The sequence below is a fragment of the Terrapene carolina genome, unplaced genomic scaffold (genome assembly GCF_002925995.2).
Source record: "Terrapene carolina triunguis isolate 2854851 unplaced genomic scaffold, T_m_triunguis-2.0 Scaffold833, whole genome shotgun sequence".
In the NCBI taxonomy this organism is placed as follows: Eukaryota; Metazoa; Chordata; order Testudines; family Emydidae; genus Terrapene; species Terrapene triunguis.
In genome coordinates this window covers 1,646,091-1,669,665 of record NW_020665184.1, presented here as the reverse complement: position 1 = coordinate 1,669,665, position 23,575 = coordinate 1,646,091, and the positions used below count along the sequence as shown (strand labels likewise).

Genomic DNA, 23,575 nt, shown 5'->3' with positions numbered 1-23,575 from the left:
GGGGTCTTTGCCATCTTTGTGGGTGTCTGCGAGCTATTTCAGGAGAAACAGAAACGGGGGTTCCCCAGCGAACCCCTTGTTGGTCCAGAGAAAGGAGATCAGTAATCTGTGGTCTCTAACGCTGCTTCCCTGCTAGAAGAAGAGGAGCACACAGCACAGAGTCCTCACTGCCGAAGTATGGCCCAAAGGGAGGGGCATGGAGAAGGGTGCATGTGGAGGTCTCATTAGCAGTGGGGATCTGAGACAGGCTCTTGGGTAATAGGAGGGTAGGAAGCTTGGGTGCTCACTGCCACTGTCCAAAGCCTTTCCGCAGACACAGCAATGGGTGGATGGTGCATATTTGCATGACATAGAAATTAGACTTATCAATACACAGGGCCGAACTCTGCTCTCACTTACACCAGTGTCAGTCCGGAGTCACACCATCAAAATCAGTGAGGTTACTCAGGCTTTACACAGGCGGAACTGAGAGCAGAATTCGGCCCTCAGAGAATATTGCCCCATATTTATTATGCCTGGCTGCCCAGAGAGAGATATACTGTGTTTTATTTGTGCACCCGTATGTGCAGAATTACGGGACAAGGGACATCGGGGCCACTTCCCTCTGCTCCATGGGCGGAGCTCCCATGGAAGCCGGCAGAAGATATGCCCATGTATTTGGGTGCAGAATCAGGCCCTGGGACCACACATTGCATTGGCAGAATAGCACAGGAATTGCCCCAGCCACCTTTCATTTGCCCCTGGATTTACAATTAATTTCACAAGTGAGGCGGGGTTGGGGGGTGAGAGAATAGAATTAGGAGCCACTTCTGGGCATCTCTGCGGAGTCTTTCCATTGAAAGTGGTTTCCCAAGCTGGGTGGAGAAACTGAGAAATTGCTGTCTCTGCATCTGATGCTTCAACTTTGGTATGTAAATACCTTATTCTCTATTGTGATTTGTTACTTATTTGCCGTTGTCTAGAGGGAAAGCCAGCAAACCACATAAACCCCCGCCCCCTATCAAAGTATGGCTGAGGAAAGCCACCCTGTGTATCTCAGAATGTATAGTTTTAAAAGAAACATTTTCTATTCAGAATATGGTTGATAAAGGTCTTGCATCTGTTGAAAGCTTGGTGTAGTTTTGGCAGTGAGCAAGATGCTTTGGTGCTTGGATGGGAGAAGGTACTTCTATATAGCATTGTGAGTTATTTGGATGTTAAACCCAGACTGATGTATTCCCTTTTATCTGATGCGCATGTTGTTGGTATCTGATACATTTATGTTAAAATTGTGCCATGAAAAATTATCTAAATGGGGCCGTCTGAAGGTTTTTTGGTAGAAAGTCTCTTTCTAGGAGCAGTTTCTACCATGTGTTTCCCCTCAGCATGGTTTAAAAAAAACCCTGAAATATGGCACCCAGTTTTGGGGCCAGGTTCTAATTGTTACACCGGTGTAAATCCGGAGCAGTTCCTTTCAAGCCAGTGGCATTATGCCTGCGCATCTAACAGATCAGAATCTGCCCCTTGATTCCTGACGTATACCTGAGCCTTGCAAATACTCATTTTAAATTAGAAACAGTTTACAGTAGATATTCACCCCCTGATAGCTGGCTAACTGAGCATGTGCACTGCAGTGCTTAGATACTATGCTGATGGATGCTGTAGGAAACGGTAGGATGGATGGGCAGATAGATCTCTGCTAAGATCCTTTTTTCCATACTGTTTTTGGGGCACTGGCTTTGTGAGAGATGCAAATTATTCTAACCTATAATTTTCTGGTGCATAAATCTTCCTTTACCTCAGGGAGAATTTGGGGGACCAATCAAAAGACAGTTTTTTGCTGTGTTGTGTCTGGAACCATAGAAGTTAGAGATAGTAAAGGTTGTTCGGTTCCATATAGACTGTATTACTGGTGATCAGTGTAGGATTGTTCCCTACAGTCTGTTTTCTAATGCTTACTCTTACTGGCCTAATATTCAGCAACCTGGTGTCCACGCGCCAATTGCCTGCTTGGTATTTCAGCCCATCTTCTGTATTATTAGATTATGTACTATCAACCGGTATGATCCCTCCACTCCTCATTCCCCTAGAAGGGGAATCTGTGCACAGCATTGCAAAGTCCGAAAACCCCAGGGGAATGAAATGCGCAAGGCTGCTAACAGAATGTCTTGGAGCTGCCTGAAATTGACAATAGGTGAGAAATTTAGAGGCTAACTCTGTCTTTCTCAACTTACCCTCTTTTGTGCCTAGATTTTGCAGTTCAGATGTTCCCCTAGAACAGATGACTAGACAAAGCTAAGCCTGCTTCCAAAGAGCAACGATACCTCATCATAGCTGGGTAAAACAAGGACAGAGGGAGAGATTCAGAACTCAGTTATGCTGGTGTGAATCTGCATTGCATTGAAAAAAGTGGAGGTAACTCCAGTTTCACCATGCAGTGGGTGAGATCAGGACCAGTGGTTGAGGGCCTAAGTGAGAATGTATGTGGCATGGTGGAATTATGTTAGATTTTTAAGCTACTATTAACACTTTTTTGTGAATGTTCTATGTAACAGGATTTGAGTGTATTTGGAGCTGACATTAAAGACAGAGGCATAAGAGGTGTGTAGTGGACAAATTATGCACTGTGTGCGTGCAGTACAGACGTCCAGAGCCACTGACCAGTACATGTTTAATCAGCAGAATAAGGTCTTTGTATGGATGTCTGCACCCTGTTGTTATAAGCAACAACTCTGGTATGAATTAAGTGGCTATTGAAAATATTCATTTAGTGCATATATTACTAAATTCAGGGTTTTAAAAATGTGCCTTCACTGTGTGAATAGGAATAGTGCCCTCAGCTTCTTGAAATCTAAGTTTTCGTTTAAGAAACAATGCCCTGTCCTTAGGGTCGGGAAGAAAGCCTTGCAGTTTTGTACTAAGTGTAAACTGACTGACTGCTGTTTTCCTTAGTCTGCAGAGACTGCACCAGTGCCTGGTATTGTAAATCCTATGGGTAGAAATGAAACTCAAGGGAATCTGGTCATTTTCAGTCTGCTGCTGCTGCTTGGGAAGGCACTGATGCCTTGGGAGGAGAACAAAAAAAGGTAGAGGGCCTGGTTCTCCTCTCACTTACACCAGTGTAATTCCATTGATTTTAGCTGATAATCATTCCTGATTTAAACCAGGGTGAGAGAAAAATCAGGTCCAGAGTTTGTGGAAGGGTAGAAGAGAGGAGACTGCCTACTATTCCCACCCCTCATGCAGCAGCCAGGAGCATCTAGTAGCAGATGGGTTGTGAGGAGATGACAGACGCCTGCTAGCCAGAGGTTGATACCAAACATGGAGCCCCTGAGTAGGATCCAAGGAATGTACCCTGGTAGGAATCCCAGAAAACCTTTCCCTTTCATAGCAGTTCAGTAGGGAGGGTTGGCTTCTCACCTGGATACTGCCACTTTTAGATTGGTCTGTGACTAGTAGATTTACTCCTCTGCTATCGGGTATCTGGTCAAATTTCCAACCCTTCTTTGTGGGTGAATGGGGGACTGTGAGATTGGGTGGGTGAGAAAGTAGGAGAGATTAATGGAATAGATTCATAGATTCATAGATTCTAGGACTGGAAGGGACCTCGAGAGGTCATCGAGTCCAGTCCCCTGCCCGCATGGCAGGACCAAATACTGTCTAGACCATCCCTGATAGACATTTCTCTAACCTACTCTTAAATATCTCCAGAGATGGAGATTCCACAACCTCCCTAGGCAATTTATTCCAGTGTTTAACCACCCTGACAGTTAGGAACTGTGAGAAAAGAGAAGTACAGCGTACGTAGATTGGAAGTACCATCTTTCGTTGTGTGGCTGTACAGCACCCAGCACAGTTGGGTCCTGGTCCGTGATGGGTTCCTAAGCACTACTGTAGTACACCTAATAAATAATGGACAGCCCCAAGTACGGTGGGGTCCTGGTCTGGGACTGGGGTTCCTAGTTGCTACAATAATACACCTAATAAATAAGGTCAGTGCCCAGCACTGTGGGGTTATGGGCCATGACTGGAGCTACTAGGTGCTATTGCAGTCCAAATAATCATAATAATAAACCATGTGTGAATGAGAGTGTATGTGACCTCGGGAGGAGAGAAGTGGGAGAGAGAGAAAATATAAAAGGAGAAGAACAAAATGTAGGGAAAGAAAAATAGAGAGAAACAGTAGGGGGAAGGAAAAGAGGACAGAGACATTGAAGACAACTCAGGAAAAGACACAGTGTGATCTATGATAGGAAAGAAAAAGCGGAGTGAAGGCAGGGCGGAAAAGATGGTAACAAACGCCTGATGGAGCAGTGGTCAGCAGGACTGGATGAACAGTATTCACCTATGGTTTGATGGATTTCACTAGGATTGGTTCACAGATCTTTGCGTTTGGTGATCAGTAGCTGATCAAATACCCTTCAGTGGCAAAACTATTCTACCCATGCTGATGTGGACTGACATAGTCAACAGATCGTGATTCCTGTCACTTGTCCTGCCCTAGCAGTTAACTTACATTTTAAAATATGTTTTAACACTCAATCGGAGGAGGGTGGCCTTAGGGTTAAGGTGCTGGGCTAAGGCTCAGAAGTTGACCTTGGACAGTTTACTTCATCTTTCTGTGCCTCAGTTTCACCAGCTGTAAAATAGGGGTGATGCGTTCCTTCCCCCACCCTTTGCCTGTCTAGACCCTGATGCTGCAGGCACATGCATGCCTAACTTTACTACTGGGACTACTCCTGGTAGTAAAGTTAAACATGTGTGTTAATGTTTGCTGGATCAGGGCCTTAGATCGCAAGTGTGTTGGATGCCATCTTAGCTGACACACTGGGGACTGAGCCAGGGACCTCCAGAGCTAAAAGTATAAGCTGCTACAGCTCCCTGACTGGGGCTATGACACACTTGTCTCCTCTGGGGATTAGGCACCAATGGAGGGCTGTAGCACACCCTTGCCAGTGGGTTGCGTAACTTTTTTGGAGAAGGGAGTGGGTTGAACTCCTTCAGCAGACAGTGCCCAGCTTGGGGGGAGCTCACGTCTTGGGGGAGGCCTTTAGGCTCTGCTGTAGGACAAGTAAGATCAATAAGGAGAAAGTTGATTGTCGAGATGGTACAATTAAATGAACTACAGGAAGCATCCTGCAGCGGATTGATTCCCTTGAATTGCAATGGGGGTTGCTCTGAGGGGGAGGGGGTTTGGCGACACAGTTGTTTTCACCCTGGCTAGTTGGCTGAGTTTTCAGGCTGATAATTATTGGGCAAGTTTTTCTAATGAGTTTGGAATGAGGTCTGAATTCAGAGCCCACGCCGGTCAGTGGAAAGTCTCCCTTGACTTCTACACGCTTTAAATTTAGGCCTTCAGTTTTGGAACTGCCTAGACAGTGAAAGATTGCCGGCCAGGATCCATTGCAGTGTGTGTGTGTGTGCTGTTAGCATTTAATATGTACATCACAGTAGCCCCTAAAGGCCCCAGTCAGAATTGGGGCCCTGTTACGCTAGGTGCTGTACAAAACCATAGGAGCACACAGTCACTGCCCAGAGGAACCAACAGGCTAAAGAAGACTAGGGACAGAGAAAAGGTCAGGGAGAGGAATGGAATCAAATTCACATCTGTAAATGTTAGACACATTTGAATGGTTAATTTTTTTAATAGAAATAAGCTATGCCCATCTCCCCCTCCATCTAACCTCTGTCCATTGGCTGGCTTCATAGCAACTGAGTTGAGTCTCGAGGAGAGATCGGGGTCGTGTATGTGTCGCCTGGTAGTGTCTCCGCCTGGGAGCGCTTCTTAGGAAGTTTTAGTCTGGATTTCCTGTTAGGACCTCGTTTACCAAGGACTTAGAACTCAGCCATAAACAAATTTGTTCCTGGCTAAAATGCATCCTGGAAGATCTCAGCCCAGGAGCATATGCCACCCATACAGTGTGCATCTGTATCTAGCTCTCTGCTTCTGGTTCTAAAAGATCCCTCCGGCTAGTGAGATGGATCTGTCTCTCGGGTCATTCCGTTGAAATCAGGGAGGATTACCACACCAACGTAGTGACCACGATTAACTACGCTAAACTCTAGCAACACTCACAAGCCCTACCGCTGGTCTCCCACAGGAACTAGCCTGGGTAAAAAGGCCATGCCCTGCAGGTTGACAAACCTTGGTTTTGCTGGACCTACGGGAGGGGTGTGGGGGAGGAAGAGATCCATCTTCCAGTGAGAACCCAGGCCTCCACTCCTGCAGCATTCAAACCAAGGGGCTTGCTCATATTCCCCTTGCACTTTGAAATCAGACGACTTGTATGAGTGAGGTCTGCAGTTCAGCAAAACCAGCCAGCTGCTCTGCAAAAGGGCAACCCAATTCTTAGCCCTTGAATACTGGTGTCTGTGAGGCAGCTCTTACACATTACAAAATTCATCCCCCCTATTGCAGCTGTAAAATTTCCACTGTCTTTGGTTCTTCTGATTGCACAGTCAGCATAGAAAAAATCACGGGCCTGATTCTCCCCTGTACCACAACTTGAATCTTTTACACGCATGCAAAGTGGGTGCAAAATGCTATCACATCAAAATGGTGTTTTATATCCTCTTTGCCCACGTGTAAACGTGCACGTAGCCTGATTCACCCTTGTCCTGGTGCAGTACCAGTGCAAAATGCTACCATACCAATGAGGTAGCTTTTTACACCCATTTTGCACTCCCTTCACGCTGATGTACTTGATTACTGAAGGTGCAGGGCAACTAGGAATCAGGACACACATAATTAAAACAACAAAAATTGTCCTTCATTGTGTACTAACATTTGAGATGATTGAAATGGAAAGATTGATGAGAATCAGGTCCGGATCTTCAGCTCTTGCAAATAAGTGGAACTGTTGGAGCTAGCCTGGTTTGCAACAGCTGAAGATCAGGCCCCCAATGTCCTTGTCGCTATTTTTATACCAGATGCAAGTTTTCGTATATTTCACCGACTTTGGAAAAGAGTGAGCTCAGTTTTGATTTGGTTTATAGTCAATTTTACTGGGTCACACTGCGCCCTAAAGTATGTGCTGCTAAATGGGAATGTTTATTTTTAATAACCATTTCTGTTGGAATTACAAAAAAAAAAATGAATGCAAATGTTTCTCTTGCGTTTAGCTTTCCTGGGAACTTGTTTTGACAGAATCTGTGTTCACGCCCAAATCTGAGCAGTGTCCATGGCAGAGGGTGATATTTTGTCCTTTTGGGGTATGCATTTAACTAGCATGTACTGCACAGGTGTTCCTGATTCGGATCTCCTTTATGCTAGCATGTAGCTGGAGGCATTCCTTTGAAGTCTATGGGGTAGACATCAGATTTATCACCGGTGTGACTGAGATCAGAATCGAGCCCCAGGTAGATAAATAAATGTCCAAAATAAATAAAGATAGAAAATCTAATTTTGATCTCACGCCTGCTGCTTTCACAGCATTAGCTCCCCTGGCATAACAGGAGTCTCTGGGGGTTTATAGCAGCGCTAGTGCGTCTGGCCAATGGAACTGGGCTGTTGGTGGCTAGCTGGAAATCCACTGTTGCCAGCTCTCTTGTGATATCTGGTGTTTTGGTTTGAGCTCTAGCTCCTGAAATCCCAAGATTACATCAGAATCTCAGCTTTTAATTTTTAAACAAAGTCCGTTCTAGTTCTCCTGCTCATGGAGAAAAGCTTGGAAAGGTGACTCCTACAGGCCAAGCACCAGAAAGCAAGGGAAAAGTACCCAAGGAGTATTGTTTTGAAAAGATCTCATGATTTTTTATGCCTAACTCTTGACTTTTGAACACTGGGTCTTAGGAACACTGTACGTTGTTCTTGTGCTTTTTAATTCAAGTTGGGCAGTTCAACAGGATTACACCAGGGCATGGACTTGCCCCAGAGCCAGCATGAATGACTCTCACTAAGGTCAGACTATCCTCGCTCAGTGTTACCTGGGGTGACGTATCCCGAGAGGGGAAATGACTGCTGAAGTGGAGGCCAGCGTGTGACATACCGTAGCAGAAAGACATCAAGCTGTGATGTGCTCTGTGTGAAAGGAGGGGAGATCCTCTGGCCAGTTTTGTTGGAAAGTGGGCCTGCAGGGAGGTGGTGTGTTCAACTGTCATTCCTCTTCTGAGCCCTTGGAAACCTCTCTGCACATTTGGAGAGACGTGGGTGTAACCCACCTGACACTGTGTGCCCAATCCACAGGAAATATGGGTGTCTTACAGCCCCAGCTAGGGAGCTTTAGCGCAAGCGATTGAAACCCATGCTTTTAGCGTTGAAGAGCCTTGGCTCAGTCCCTGGGCTGTTGGGTAATATGGTGGCTCTCATCTACACAGAGCTAGGTGGCTGACTCGGCAAGTCGTATGCCCCACTAGGTAAAGCAGTGGTTTTAGGACTCAGGAGACCTAGGTTCTAGTCTTGACTTGGCTACTGGCTGACTTCAGAGAAGTCCCTTCCCGTGCCTCCGTTTCCCCATCAGTAAAATGGGGATACTGATAGTAACCTCATTTGAGATGCATGAATAGTAAGAGCTAGAAATCATTATTAAAGATGCTGTCTGTGGTGGTGTCTCTCTGTTCACGCTCAGTGTGTCCCTGTCACTTTACGCAGACTCCCACACCGTCGGGCATACCCTAATAGGGAAGAGGTTTGAGCCAGGCTCCGTAACTCTCAGAGGAGCCGTACTAAAAGGGAGCAAGTGGGCCCCAAGCCAATGATTTTCCAGCAGCTCTTGGGATGTTGGCACATTTGGGAGGGCCACACTCCTTTCCCGTATCAGAGGGGTAGCCGTGTTAGTCTTGCATCTGAAGAAGTGAGGTTCTTACCCACGAAAGCTTATGCTCCCAATACTTCTGTTAGTCTTAAAGGTGCCACAGGACCCTCTGTTACTCCTTTCCCGGTGAGGCAGCAGCATCCTGCCAATGGGTTGAATTCACACCCCTGCCCCTGACTTCCTGTGAGAGGATGCAGCTTTGTCCTTCCCAGCAGCATCAGGAGGTGGGGCCTCAAAGAGATTGCAAAAGTGTCTGGATCTTGCTAGCTGCATACAGTCCTCTCAGAGGCTGCTTTCTGCTGAGGCAAACAGCGCCTAGAATTACCTGCCTCTAGAGTTTTCCCTGATTGCAAAAATTAAAGCTCCCCTTCCCCCCCAGATTCCTGATCAGGGAGAGCCGCTGGGGACTGTCCCATCTGCGGGTGGAAAGACAGCCGGTGGCAGCTGCCAGCGGGTTTAGATTTAGCAGGAGCGATGTTTGTAAGGTCATGGGATACGTAGCACCTGCAGGCTATTGTTACAGCTCTGAACGAGGGGTTCAGCTTTGCTATTGCAAAAGCAGCGCTGGGTGAGACTCAGCAAGGGCATGTCATCCGTTCCAACCTAAGTGAGGATCGCATCCTCTCGCCCCTGCTGCAGCTTTGCTCTGAGTCGTTGGCTTAAAAGGAGCCTGAAATCTCTGTTGAACATTCAGTCAAAACACCGTGAAACTGCCAATTTCCAGCATTGTTCAGTGGTTGAAGCAGTGGGCGGGGGGGTCCTGATGCTAACCCCTGTGAGGAAGGGGCGCAATCTAGGAGTCAGGACTCCCAGGTTCTCTTTTCTGCTCCAAGTGAGTGTTATTTAGGCGTTATTGTGAGGAGCTCAGCACTAGGTGTCCTGCATTGTATTCCTCCCTCTGGGAGGAAGTGTGACTTAGCAGTTAGAGCAGAGGACTAGGTGACAAGACTCATGAGTTCTGGGCCTAGCTGTGAAGAGGAGTCTGGTCTAGCAGTTAAATTAGGGAACGGTGAACCACAACTTCAGGGTCCTGTGGGGGATTGTTTATAGTGACTAAGGCAGGGGTCGGAGAGCCGGGCACCTTTAACAGGCCTGTGAGCTGGTGTTGTCAGTGGTTAAAGCCAGGCATGCTAAGCCAGGACTCTTGGGTTCTGTTCCCACCTCTAGGACTGTCTCATTGCATGGCCCTAAATAAGCTTTATCCCCCAGTTTCTCTACCTTTCAAGGTGGCTTAACTTTTTTCTATTTGCAAAGGGCTTTGAGATCCTCAGAGTGCAGGTGCAAGGGAGGGCAAAGGATTGTTATTAGTGATGCAGAATCGTACACTGGGCCCAGGTTTGCTCAGATGGCCCCTGAGTCTTACAACAAGGCTGATCCAAGTGCTGGGGGTAGAGCTTTTCCTCGGAGAAGGTGAGGTTCATGGGGCCTCGGGTTCCATCAGGAACAACCTGGGCTGCTGTCCCTTCCTCCAAGGTAGAAGATACGGGGGCAGTGGGGGGCAGATGGAGCTCCAGTGTTTAGAAGTTACCTGTAGAGAGGAGAGAACTCACCATCTCTAGCTACCCCTTTTCCAGGATGAGCAGGAGATGCAGCCACCTGCTCTAGCCACACAGTGAGCAGCAGGGTGTGGGCTGGGGAGAGGGATGCAACATTTTTGTCACTAGTCCCCCCACTCCCCTCCTGTCACCCCCCACCCCCCGAATGTCCATACATGGGATCAGGATTCCTGTACAAATTGGAGCCTACAAACCAGCTCTCAGTGCCCCTGTTAGCTTTGCTGTTCTAGGGCCTGGGTTGCAATGAATCTAACAGGGGCTGCGTCCCTTTTCCCGACAAACTTTTACTTCGGTGGCTTTCTCTCTCTCTCTCTCTCTTTTGTTGTTGTTGGTTCGAAGGTAACAAACTCACTCCGTGTCGCTGCATTTCACACGCGTCTCCAGTCATCGTGCATGGCCTTGCCGCAGCTGTTCCAGTCCCTGCAGTGCGAGTGAGTAAGTGTCAGTCATGGCTAGCGTGCTGGCACAGCGAGCCCTTGTGTGGAAGAAGGCACTTTCCTTCCAGAGGAACTGGGAGTTTGCCTGAGTGCACCCTGATGGGAAGCTGGCTGGAGGGCGGGCTCGCAAAAGGGCAGTACGGTCCCTACAGCTGGCTCACTGGTGGATAGTCGTTTGGACCCTCTGGAAGATGGGCTGATTCCAGGGTGTGTGGATATTCCCCTGAATATTCACATAGGAATAGAATTGGGGTGATTCTGGTTTGGATCTAGCAGAACCTGATGGGCTGGTTCTGCGGTGACCCAGCGGCGTCGTAGCAAGAGGAAGGCTGGTGCCGTGGCTAGGAGCCCCACTGTAGGGTTTGTGAGAGTGGGGTTCAAGTCTCTTGCTATCTTGGGCATCGTGTGTGATTGTGGGCAAGTCCCTTAGGTCCATATCCTCACAGCTATTTAAGCAGCCAACTCCCATTTATTTCAGTGGAGCCGAAATACTTTTGAGGATCTGGGCCTTCACCTCTCTGCACCTGATTTCTTCATGGGGTGGGGGGGTAAGAGTGCTACCTTACCTCAGGGGGCACTGTGAGGATAAAGGCATTAGAGATTGGGAGGTGCTCGGATAGGATGGTAGTAGGGGTTAGGTTCAGGCCTGGGCTCCTTTTTCTCAGATCCTCCAACAACTTGGAAGCTTGAGAAAAATGATTCCTGTTTAGCGCCTCCCCCCATAGACCATCGTTCTCAAACTGGGGTCGGGACCCCAAAGTGGGTCATGATCCCAATGTAATGAGGTTGCCAGGGCTGGCGTTAGACTTGATGGGACCCAGGGCGGAAGCCCGAACCCCACCACATGGCGTCAAAGCCTGAGCCCCCCTGCCCAGGGCCAAAGCCAAAGCCTCAGGGCTTCAGCCACCCCACCTGGGCAGTACGGCTTGGGCTTTGTCTCCCCTGCCTGGGGCGGCGGGGCGCAGGTGGGCTCAGGGTTTGGTCCCTGGGGTCATGTAGTCATTTTTGTTGCCAGACGTGGGTCGTGGTGCAGTGAAGTTTGAGAACCCTGCTATAGACGGCTGTGGTCGAGTGGTCTGAGCATCTGATTAGAAGTCAGGACTTCCGGGTGCTAGATTTGAAAGAGAGCTGAGCTCCCACTTCCAGCCAATTTTCAGAAGACTTCGGCGCCTGAACACTCGGCTGTTTCGAAAATGTAGCCCCTTATTTTGGTGCTGCAATGGAAGAGGCAAATGTTTGAAATTCTGGCCCTTGATCGCTCTGAACCTCAGTTTCCCCATTTGTGAAATGGGGAAATAATTATACAGATCAGCCTCCCAGGAGCATAGACTGGATTGATTGGTTAATGTTGGCAAAGCATAAAAATGCTACATAATGGCCAAAAGGCAAGTTGAGCAACCTCAATGTGTGAGTGAGGTCAGGATTAGTCCCTAGGTTCTGTCTTTATGTGTCTCCTCCCTTAATTCACTTGTCACATAATGTAATAGAGTCTGTAATAAGGACTGAAGGCTGATGAGGCAAGGTCAGGGCCAAGCAATGGTTATGGGGCTGGTGTGCCGCCACTGCTGCTTATTGTGCTAATAATAATTGTCTCATTATATTGCCATTATTGTTATTTTATTACGGTAGCACCAAGGAGCCTCAGACATGGCCCAGGACGCCCGGGGGCTGGGGGGGGGCTGTACGTTATTTATTAGGTGTATTACGGTAGCACAAGGCGCCTCGGTCCTTGTGGGCTCAGTGTTGAACAAACTCAGAACATAATAATCCTCCCGCCGTCGGTTTGCTGCATCCAGTTGCTGTCTCTTCTCTTGTACGGAGGTTGCAAGTTCTTAGTGGCAGGGACCCTCTTTCCACTATGCATATCCAACGTCTAGCACAGCAGAGCCTTGATACTTGAGTGGGGTTCTGTAGTTGCTAATGCAGTATAAATAATCATAAGACTCTGGACTGTGATTTAGGAGATCTGGGTTTCATTCTTGATTTTGCCACAGACTTCCTATGTGACCTCGGGCGAGTCAGTTCTTCCTGCCTCAGTTTTGCCATATGGAAAATGGGGTTAAAATGTTCCTCTACTTCACAGGGGGTGGGGATTGTGAGGATAAGTTCATTAAAGCCTGAAAGTTGGTCAGATAAAATGGTGAGCAGGGCCAGATAAGTACATAGCCTGCAGCTTGGCCACAAACCACTGTCCTGACTCCCAAACCTGCCCCAAATATACTCCCCTCACAGCAGTGTGGCTCTGCTTTCGGTAGCGTTGACAGGACCACATCTCCTGTGATTTCTGTCACCCGCTGAGTGGTCGCTTGAGACAAGTTTTGTTGCTTTTTTCTCAAGGATATTTTGTTTCTAAAGTTCAGGGTATCAGTTGCATGCGATGCTAATTTTGGCATAAAGGTCTTGCCTGCCAGCTGCCTTCAAGGGGAGATCTTGGGTTCCGTGTGCCATATCCCTCCGGGTCACTGACCTTTAGTCCTGATCCTGACGTCAGCACAGAATCTGCGGGATCAGACAGAGGGTGGTGAGGGAAGTGATTTAAACGGCTGGATTGACAGCCCTGGTGCTGAATTATCCACAGACAGGGTGGTGTGGGCAGTGGCAGTGCAAGCTACACACACACACACACACACACTCTCTCTCTCTCTTCCCCCTGCCCATGTGCTTCAGCTGCTCGCTAGGGTGAGAGGGGAGCTCAGTCACACCTGGCCTCTACTGGGACACCAAACAGGAGAGTTAATGTGGTTACTTTTGTGACATGGAGCATCCCTGTCCCACTAGGAACCGTACCGAGACCCACCCTGCTCATTTCACACCGGCCACCCAGCCCATGTCAGATGAGCGGGATGCTTCAGGCAATGCTGACCAGGGCTGGATTCACACTGGTGCCCTCGTGGCGGAAAGCTCCATCTCCCATTCTCTTGAGCCAGCCAGGCCCTCAGGCTGGGAATCTTTTACGGTCTGTGGATATTGTAGAGTAAGGAAAAAGCAAGTGGGGATGTCAGAGAAGAGAGAAGTGAGGTAATAGTAACAGAATGAGACAGTTCTGAGAGGAGGAGAATGGCTGTCTGGGTCGGGGTGTTGTTCACTGCTGCACTTTACTAATTCATAATAATAATTAATAATCTCTGTCTCATACACAAAGCCCACTCAGATTCCCCCCCCCCAATAGCAACACTTCGCCTTTCTCTTCTGCCTCTCTCCCAGGGATCTCAAAGCACTTTCCTAATGAGCTGATTACACACTCTGGTTAATTAGTGCCTGGCATCTCTTGGTTGGCTATCCTGGGATGCTTGCACACGTTGACCTGGGAAGCTGAACTGCTGCCCAGTGTGCCGCATTGGGGAAAAGAGCCCCCCCCGCCCCTTTGTCTGTGGAAAGGGCTTTGTCTGCCTTTGGGACAGGGTTACACCAGAAGGGGTCTATGCAGTCTGTGTTTCTGTGTGCAGGTGTATGCTGTGGATGTGTGTTATCCTGTGTATGTATATGAAGTTCGTGTGTGTGTCTAGGTGTTTGAGGCGTCTCTGTGTGTAGGTGCATGGGGTGTGCGTGTCTTTAGGATTTTGTGTTTCCATGTCTAGGTGCCTAAGGCATGTGTGTATCTCTACGTGCATTGGGGTGTGTGTATCTATGGGTGTTTCCATGTCTATGTTTAGGAGGTATCTCAGTGTCAAGGAATGTGTGCTTCTGGGTCTAGGAATATGGGGCTGAGGGGGTTCTGTCTGTAGCTGTACTGGGCATGTGTATATGGGATTTTTCCATATCTAGGTGTATGGGGTGTTTCCGGGGCTGGGGCTGTGTGAGTTTTCCTCTGTATGTATATGAGGGTTTTTTTCCAGGTACATTTTTCGTTTTTTGTTAGCACAAAGGACACAGATTGGGAGTGTAGCAAAACATACGGTACAACAATACCACAGGAACATCTGACCATCAAAGATACTGCCTTGTGAAAAGAGCCATCGGGGTGGTGCAGTGGTGACTGTCTGGGAACAGGTCAGTCAGAGACATCTGAAAATCAGATCTGCTGTCCCAGCTTGCCTCATTCTACGTGGCATCTATTGAATTCTGAAGGCTGTTTGTTTCAGTGTCTACGTGTTTGTGGTTAGTGTCTAGGGGCTCAGTAACCACAACTGGGGCCAGATTTTCACACAAGTCCAGCACCTAAGCAGCTCTTGTTGTTATTTTGTGTGTGTGTGTGTGTGTGTGTGTTCATTCTCTATTCTCAATGGGAGCTGCCGGGTACTGATCTCTTTAGAAAACTTGGCACTAGGTTGCATGGGGTTTGTGTATGTATGTTGTGATGTATGGGGTGTTGGTGGGTGCAAGAATCTGTGTCTATAGGCACTTCCCTGTATGTGTAAATGTGTACACATTTCCTGGTGTGTATGTGTGCGTGTGTGTGTGTTTAGGTGTAGTTTCTAGTATGTGCGTGTGTATACGTCCGTATGTGAGTGTGTGTTTGGGTGTATTTCTTGGTATGCATATGTCTGTGCGTTGTATTTCTTGGTTGGTGTTGACTCTGGGTATGTCTACACTGCAATTAAAAAATGCAGCGGGTCCATGCCAGTTGACTCGGGCTCATGAGCCTTGGCCTAAGGGGCTGTTTAATTGTGACGTAGGCTTGGGGTGGGTCAACACTGCAAGGTCGGAGGGTCCCAGAGCTCAGGCTGCAGCCTGAGCCCAAACGTCTACACTGCAATTAAACAGCACCTAAGCCTGATCCCCGCAAGCCCAAGTCAGTTGGCACAGGCCAGCTGCAGGTGTCTAGTTGCAGTGTAGACACACCCTCTGTGTCAAGGTGTAACCTCATGGGGCGCATGTGCTCTGTGCACACACTGCTCAGGCCCACATTTACCCCAGCTGCCCACTAGCCTGGAGTGTTGTTCATCAGTTGTTCTTGACAATGCGGTGGTTATAAAAATCTTTATTTCACATTTCCTTTAGCTCTGTTTAAAAGAGGTGAGTCCCAGGGAGGCAATTGAGAGCTCCCTGTGCATATGTCGGAGGTGAACACATTAGCCTACTTGTTGGGTGTGTAATTGTGAAGGGCAGAATGTGTGTGCAGCTTCCTAGGTGTGTTACCGTGCCTGTTGTGTGACTGTATGGCAGATGTTGAGTACACTGTGGCAATTGTGAGATGTGTGTTTGGTTTTGGGTGGAGTACATTTCTGTTAAACATGGTGTAAGCTGAGTACCGGTGCACAGCTTATCGTTACACACTGTGGCTTGAGGATTTGCGTGTCTATAGATTTCTCTAATAAATGTCCATAGTCTGTAGGGGGAAGTGTGTGTGTGTGTGTGTGAAATTCAGTAGCACAACTTGGGAGAGGGTGAAAGGAAGAGGAACATGCATATGGATTTCAGTACCACAATAGCGGTTGTAGGGGCTGATGCATTTGTAGGTGCCTTGGTATTGTTTGCGTAGTGGAGTGTCTCTATACCTGTAGTGAGTGGGTGTAGGTTTCCGTAGTACCCTCTGGGGTTTAAGGGTGACGGTAGCAAGGAGGGTTGTACACAGCTAAGGATATGTATAGATTTCTGGTCACATGAGGACATGGGAAGAAAAGGCTGCAGACATCGTTCAGCCATTTTTGTATGGACAATAAAATGGATTAAAAATGAAGCAAGAAGCATTCCACTTAATCCTAGTGCAAATTAACTAGCCAAGTTTGTGTCATGTCCTCTTTAGAGGATAACAGCCTACTGCTGTCACTAGCTAATGGTACTACTCCCTTGCTCAAGTGGCAGACGCCTTTGCTACAAGTCTGATTGTTGTAAGTTCAAACATTGCTGATGACCCATGTGTCTGGTTAACAACTAGTGGCACCATCTGTTCTTCTGGATTCAAATCTGGGTCAGCTCCACTTTTGGTCTGAAATACAACCATAAAGTTTGGTGCGCCGAGCCAGGGCCTTGCCTTGGATTTCTGATTTTCTTAAAGGATTCACTGTTATTACATTTTACACATTTGCGCAAATTAGTCTGAGGCATTTTTTACACTTTTTTTAAAGTACTTTGATTTCCAAAGTGAAGTTGATTTGGGATTAGCCCACACGGGGTCTGATTGCTAGTTAAAATAAAATGTCATAATCTGTAGACTGAGGGCAAAAGTTTCAAAAGCACTTGAAGGATTTAGGAGCCTAAGGGCCACTTTCAGAAATGGTTTAGGCACTTAACAGCCTAAGACTCTTTGAAAGTCAATGGGACGTAGGTGCCTAAGTGCCTGCTCCTTTAGAAAATGGGATTTAGCCATCTAAATCACTTAGGCTTTGCAATGCTGAGCAGAGCAAAAGCTGAATACCTTTTAAAACCTGGGCCTGAGACTCCTAGCTGGAGGTAGTTGGGAGTTCTTCAACGAAAAGCTTTTCTGCTGGAAAATGCCAGTTCATCAAAACCAAAACATTTTGTGGGAACATATTGGACACTACAGAATGAAACCACCATCCCAGAATAGCCAGTAGCTAGGGGTTAGGGCACTGGGCGATCCAGTGCCAAGTCACTGCTCTGAACCAGTCCCTTTCTGTCTCTCCTGTTGGAGCTGTTCTGCTTTGTATAAGTAATTACCAGTAAGTTTTCATTAATAGAGACAGACTGTACAGCATTAGGGTTAGGGCAATCATGGGGGAGGTCTAAGTTCTAGTCCCTGCTCTAAATCAGACAGACTAGGAACTTGAACCAATGTCTCCATCCCATAGAGGTGTTCTAACGACAGGGCTATGGGCTATTGAAGGAAGTGAACCCCTTTCTCTATGGCTTTTCATGCAACGTTCGGAAAGGTCTCAGTTTTGTCCTGACACAGAAGGAAAACAATTTCTGAAACCTCGCAATTTTCTGTGAAAGGGAATTCCTGGTTTCTGGCCAGCCCTATTCCGATGTCACGTAGGTGCTTTTGTAAATGTTACTCTGTAACTTCTTTGGAACAGGGATTGTCTCATGATGTGTCTCTCACAGTGTGACACTGTGACTGGGGCTTGACACATCCCGTAGGTAGACAATAAATAACATGCAAGATTGGAATTGGTGAGAACTGCTCACACTCACAGTCCAAATCCTTCACAATGCAGTAGAGTTTCTCACGTCCTGTCTCAAACGTCAGTGTTCTGTGTGGCTGTTAAACAGCTGCCGTGTCTCAACCCTGAGGTGGCCGAGTGGTCCCTGTGTGAGCACTCGGGGATCCAAGGTGCTAGAGAAACAGAAGATGTTGTCTTAGCTTTTAAATAGGTAGCTATGGCCACCCTGCTCGGGGACAGGAGTTATAAACATAACGGACCTGGCCCGTGCAAGGCTAACTCCCCTTGAAGCCAACACCAATGCTGGGCTGGCATTTTTACATATGACACAGTCGGGAGGCCTAGTTGCCCTCTGATTTACACTGGTATAAATCAGAAGAATCCCACTGAAGCCAGTGGAGTAACATGGGGTAAAACTGGGCATGAGAGGAGAATCAGGGTCACAGTCCAGCTGCTGTAGAATTGCTCCTGCTGGTATATTTGCTAGTGGTTGGTTGAATATTTCAGCCCTGATCTGTGTTTTTAGTAAAAGGATCATTACCCTGGCTGGCATATTCATCTTGCTCTCAAACAATCCCTCTGTGTTGAGCTCCAAGACAAGAGAGCTGGGGCGGTGACTTCTTACGGGAGCAGAACAAAAGAACCCCTCTCCCTAGGCACCAGGGTGCAGATAGCCTCCCTCTTTCTCTGTCTTGTTTGTGGGGTGTGTGTGTGTGTGTGTGTGTGTGTGTGTGTCGCTCTCTCGCTCACTGACGTCAAGGTGCTGTGCTCAAATGACCCACCCGACCTGTGTCCTCATGCCACATCTATGGGTGAATCAACTTCCCTGTAATTGCCATGAATAATGAATCCTTTGCACTTTTGTGGTGCCTTCCTTCTGCGGAGCTGTAGCCCATTGACCTCAAAACAGCCCTGTTTCCACAAACAGCAGCTGATCCTCCCCCCTCACCTGAGCCCAGTCCCCTACACTTTCTTCTCTCTTCCCGTGATCTCACTGGGATCAGCTGAAGCGGTGGAGTTAGTGCTTTGAACTGGAGTCAGTTGTGTGTGTGTGTGTGTGAGGGGGTGTTCTCACTGAGGGGTCCCCACTTTTGCAGTTAGTTTGAATTTACTCCCTCCTCCCCCTGCCCGGTAGCGCTGTTCCCCGCGAGTTGAGTGGCAGGGCGGGTAGTGAATAGGCTACTGTGTGTAGAGTTGGTTAGTTTGGACAGTGGCCCCCACTTTTAACCACCTTGTCTTGCTGTTTTGGTAGGAGAGTTTGTTTGTAGCCCCAGAGCTCCCAGCTGGGCACATTTTAGGGAATCAGAATAAATGCAAAATAAATAAATAAACATGGTTCTGGCTCGAACCTCTTGCTACCCCCTCCAGCAGCCCTAGCAGATGTGGTGAGAGTGTAGGCTAGTGGTTAGAGCTGGGGCTGGGGTGTCAGGACCCCTGGTTTCTATTTCTGGTTCTAGGAGAAGGCTTGGCCTAGTGATTGGGGCAAGAGGGGATTGGAAATGGCGGGTTTCTCCCCACCTCAGAGAGGAATGGGGGGTCTAATGCAGAAACTGGGAGCCAGGATTCCTGGGTTCTGTTCCTGACTTGTCAGTCTATCCTTGTGCAGTAATTTTAGGCTCTAAATGATAGAGTCCATTAAGGTAGGAGAGAAGGGAGTGCCTCTTCGAGGTGTTTCAATTCATATTTTTTCTTAACATTTCAGTGACAAACGTGATCCAAAGCCCACTGAAGTCAATGGAATGACTCACTTTGGCTTCAGCTGACTTTAGCTCACAACATTTCTTTCCTTCTGAACTCAATCCCCAGCCGCCTAGCACTAGTGCAGGAGAGCCAGAGACTGAAACCCACTGAAGACACACACAGTGAAACTCGCCGCCCTGAGCAGAGAGACTCGCAGATGCAGTGATAACGAAATGGGCTTGTGCAGATTCTCCTGACGCTAGCAGCCTAGCAGGGTGTTAGCCGCACAGAGAAAGAGGTTTTATTTGTGAGTACGTGACTTTTCTCTTGAGAGGTTCTCTTTAGTTTAATCTGAGTAGGAGATGCTGTGATACACACACAAAAACCCAAGCCCAAACCAGCATACCCTGGCACGACAAAGGTCCATTTGTTCTGTGTGTGATCAGGGGTGAAGAATGAACAGCCCCTCAGGACCAGTGGTCTGGGGCACCATTTCCCTCCTTTATTCTCTTTTCAAGAGGCCGTCAGGTTTATGTGTTTCCGCATGGGGTGCTTTTCACAAAAGGGGAAAGGCTGGCAGCCAGAAGAGAGACAGTGCAGAGGCAGGGGAGGGGGTGGCTCTCTTTGGGTAGCTTGGAATCTCGGTTGCAAAGAACACGGGAGGGCGTCTCTGATCCTTTGGGGTTCAGGAGAAGGGTGTCAACCCCATGTGCCCAGGGAATCATAGATGTTCAGGAGGAAAAGCTGTGTGGTGATCCCGAGTTAACTTAGAGGGAAAAGGGAGCAGAAATTGGCTTTAACTGTAGCTGTGGGTTGTGTGGCACAACTCGATCTTGTCTTGCACTAGGAGGGGGGGGGTGGAGGGGCTGTCTCTGCCCCTCCCCCTGACTCACGTGGGGAGGGATTGGCTCTTGTCACTGCCTGTGCCCAGCACCAGTGGCAGGATAAGTGGGGGGGAAGCTAACTCTGACATAGTGTCAGGCTAGTCTTCTCTCACTGTCCCTGATCCATATGTCTCCTCGGCTCTCTGTTGCAGACACATTGGAACATTCCCTGGGATCTAGGGCCAGCTCTTACTCCTGAGGTTGCTTAACATGAGCCTGACCTGTCTAGTTAGCTATGTGATGCCCATCCCCGTGGTATCTGGGCCCCTTCCCATTGTACAGCAGCAGGCCCGTGTACCTTGGTGGCTCTGCCCCCGCCCCCTCCATATGTTGCCCCCTGTAGGAAAACAAGGCCAGGAATCTCCTGCCGTTGGCCCCTGACCTGCAGGGGCCCAGATGACGCGGTTGGTTTCCAATTTGCACGGCAGAGGTGTGTGCCCTCTGGTTAATCCCAGCAGCGGCCTCTCTGTAACTCTCCCCGGGGTCCCGCTGTAAACGAGGCTCTTTGATCTCGGCTGGGTTCCTCCTAGTTAAATATTTCATCACGAAGGAATCCAGGCTGTGATACTGCGGCTTGTTTGATAGTGAAATTAATGAGAGGGAGACAGTTGTAGGCATCACACGTGATCCGGCAGGGGCTTTTCCTCTGCAGCCAGCAGCCATGGGGTGAGCCTTCTTCCTCTTTCCACTACTTCCCTCTCTCCTCCTTCCGCTGTCTCCTCCTCTTGCTTTCTATCCCTCTCTTCCATCTGTTTCCAGTCTTTCTCCTCCTCCCCCCATTCCCTCTTTCAGTTATGTGCTCCCTCTCTCCATTCTTTTTTCTTTCTTCTATCTTCTCTCTCTCCTGCCTCTTTCTCTTCTCCAGCCTTTGCCCCTGTTCTCTCATTTTCTCCCCCCCCCTCCCGTTTTAGGCTGCTTTCGGGAATCTGATGATTCTCCTACTAGAGCCAGCGGCAGCCAAGTTTTGCTCAGCATCATCCTCTGCAGTCCATACGTCCCGATAAAAGCCACCCACGTGGGTTGAGCCAGCCAGGCCTGGCCATTTCCTCACTCCTCCAGTGGGCAGATTTTTCCCTCGGTCATTCCCTCTGATTAAATCTCTACCTGACCCCACTCCACTTGGAGCCTCAGGACAGCCTCGGAGAAGCTGGAACTAACAGTCCTTGTAATAAGCAGTACAACAGCAGTCTTGCTGGCCTTGTGAACGCCCAGAGTTGGGAATTAGGCCAACAGGCGGAGGCTGCTGCCTAATCCCATGTGGTTTGCAACCTAAGCAGAGTTGGGTCTACACGGTATGTGGATGGGAAACCTCCAAGGTAAACTCAAGTGCTGATGGTTTTTATCTCTCATTAAGGCCTGGTGCTGGGATTGCTTTGTGACTGTTACAAAGCTGCCATGTCCCATTTCAGAGGTGGCTGCCTCTCAGTGCTGGGCAGGTGATCTCTATGCAGCTGTGGACGGTGCCACATCCCACCCCAGAGGTGGCTGCATCTCAGTGCTGGGTGAACTGCTATGTAGGCACAGATCCCCCACTGGTATAAATCAGTACAGCTCCATTGACTTGAAAAAAGCTCTGCTGATTTACCCCATCTGGGGATATGGCCATAATCTGGAAAGTGCTCTGAGAAGCAAGATGTTATATAAATGTAAATTAATATCATTTATTTATTAATCTGAAGAAAGTGACCTAGCCATGGTGCAGAGATGTTGTATGGTAACTTAATTATAGCATCTGTAAGGCCATAAACATAGAGAGTGGAATTAAGAGGCACAGGCAAGAAAGGAAAGAGATTTTTTTCAGCTGTGATTTGCAGTTTGATGAAGAGCTGGTGAGACATGGGTGGGGGGTGATGCTGAGAGCAGGAGCTGCAGAGGGGAAGGCTCTTGCACTGAGATTGGATGGACTGAGTAGAGGCCAGTGCTAGATAACTGGAGGAAGCGGGGAGGGGAGTAGAGGGAGACGGAGGCAGTGGGAGCTGTGGAAGAGAAGGCATGGGGGAAACTGGGTGGAGAAACAGGATAGAGGCTGGGAAGTGAGGGGAGGGTGAGGGTATGTCTCACAGCAGAGTTAGCCTGGCCAGCGTTAGTCTGAGTGCCCAAGGTAGCCTAGCCTGTGAGTGGCGTTATTGGAGGACGGAGGTGCTGTGGTACCCTGGGGAAGGCAGGCTGAGGAGCTGGGGGTAGGGGCATTTGCTTGATAAGCAGCCTGGGATGAGTTATCTGTCATCACAATGGCACCAAAAGAATTGCTGAGCACACTGGTTAAAAAAGCCTTCTGCCCGAAAATGTACAATTGCAGTAATGCCTTGGCTGGAGTGCACGTTCCATGTTCTCCGCTCCTAGAGCTCATGTGCTGAACGCTGTGTGATCGGACCTGGCTGCTTCTCTCCCGCCTCTTAGCTGGAGGAGGTTTGGAATCAGCTTCGACGAGCTCAGAAACTGCAGTGCCAGAGAAAAGCAACAGAAATTGTCTTGCCAATTAAAAGTGTGTGTGTGTGAGGGGGGGAGCACAGAGCCAAAGAATGAGGGCTTAGTGCTACTCAGACCAGCTGCCACGGCGGTCCTCGCAGCCGGGCTGCCCTCGCGAGCTCAGCTGCCCCTCGACCACAGGAGGATAAGCAGGAAACAAACCCGCCACCACATCCCAAAGCGCCAGGGTTTGGGGTGGCCCTTCCTGCCCCAAATCAGAACCGCCACTTCCAAGGCAGCTAAGCTGTGCCCCTTCTCCATGGACACCCCCAGACTTCCCCTGCAGCAGCGGTGAAAGGGAGTGTGACAGGGACGTGCTTTCCCTCTTCGGGAGCCCCCTTTAACGCATCTGTCTGTCTGTCTATCTATGTGTCTATCCATCGGTCCTCCAGCTCTATCCTTCCCCATCTCCTCCCCCTCCCTCCCTTGCTCGATAAGAACCTTTCAATGGAGTAGTGGCAGCACACCAGCACAGCCCCTGGCTGTGACGTTAATAGACTTCTTCTCTGGGGGACGTATTCAGCGCAAACCTGGACTCACTTCCCTTCCTTCACCCACCTTATTCACTCAGCGCCATCCAGGAAGCCTGTGACTAGCCCTGGGTCACTCCACTTGTTCCCCAGCTGATCACAGACCTTGTATTTTCCATTCCTGTATGAGGCCTAATAATGAGGCCACTTTCCTCCCCAGAGTGTACCGCTGAAGAAGGAGGCCTGGTTAATCGGAGCCTGGAAATTCCCCTCCACCTGCAGGAAGGCAGTGGGTTCCAGTGGTGAGAGCAGGGGGATTGGGAGGCAGGACCCCTGGGCT

The 23,575-nt window shown here is 48.7% G+C and overlaps 1 protein-coding gene across 1 annotated transcript in view; it reads left to right on the top strand.

The window, feature by feature from the left end:
- CACNA1A (calcium voltage-gated channel subunit alpha1 A) overlaps positions 1-23,575 on the top strand; it is a 140,676-nt gene that overhangs the window by 747 nt on the left and 116,354 nt on the right. The gene's annotated exons all lie outside the window — the stretch shown is intronic.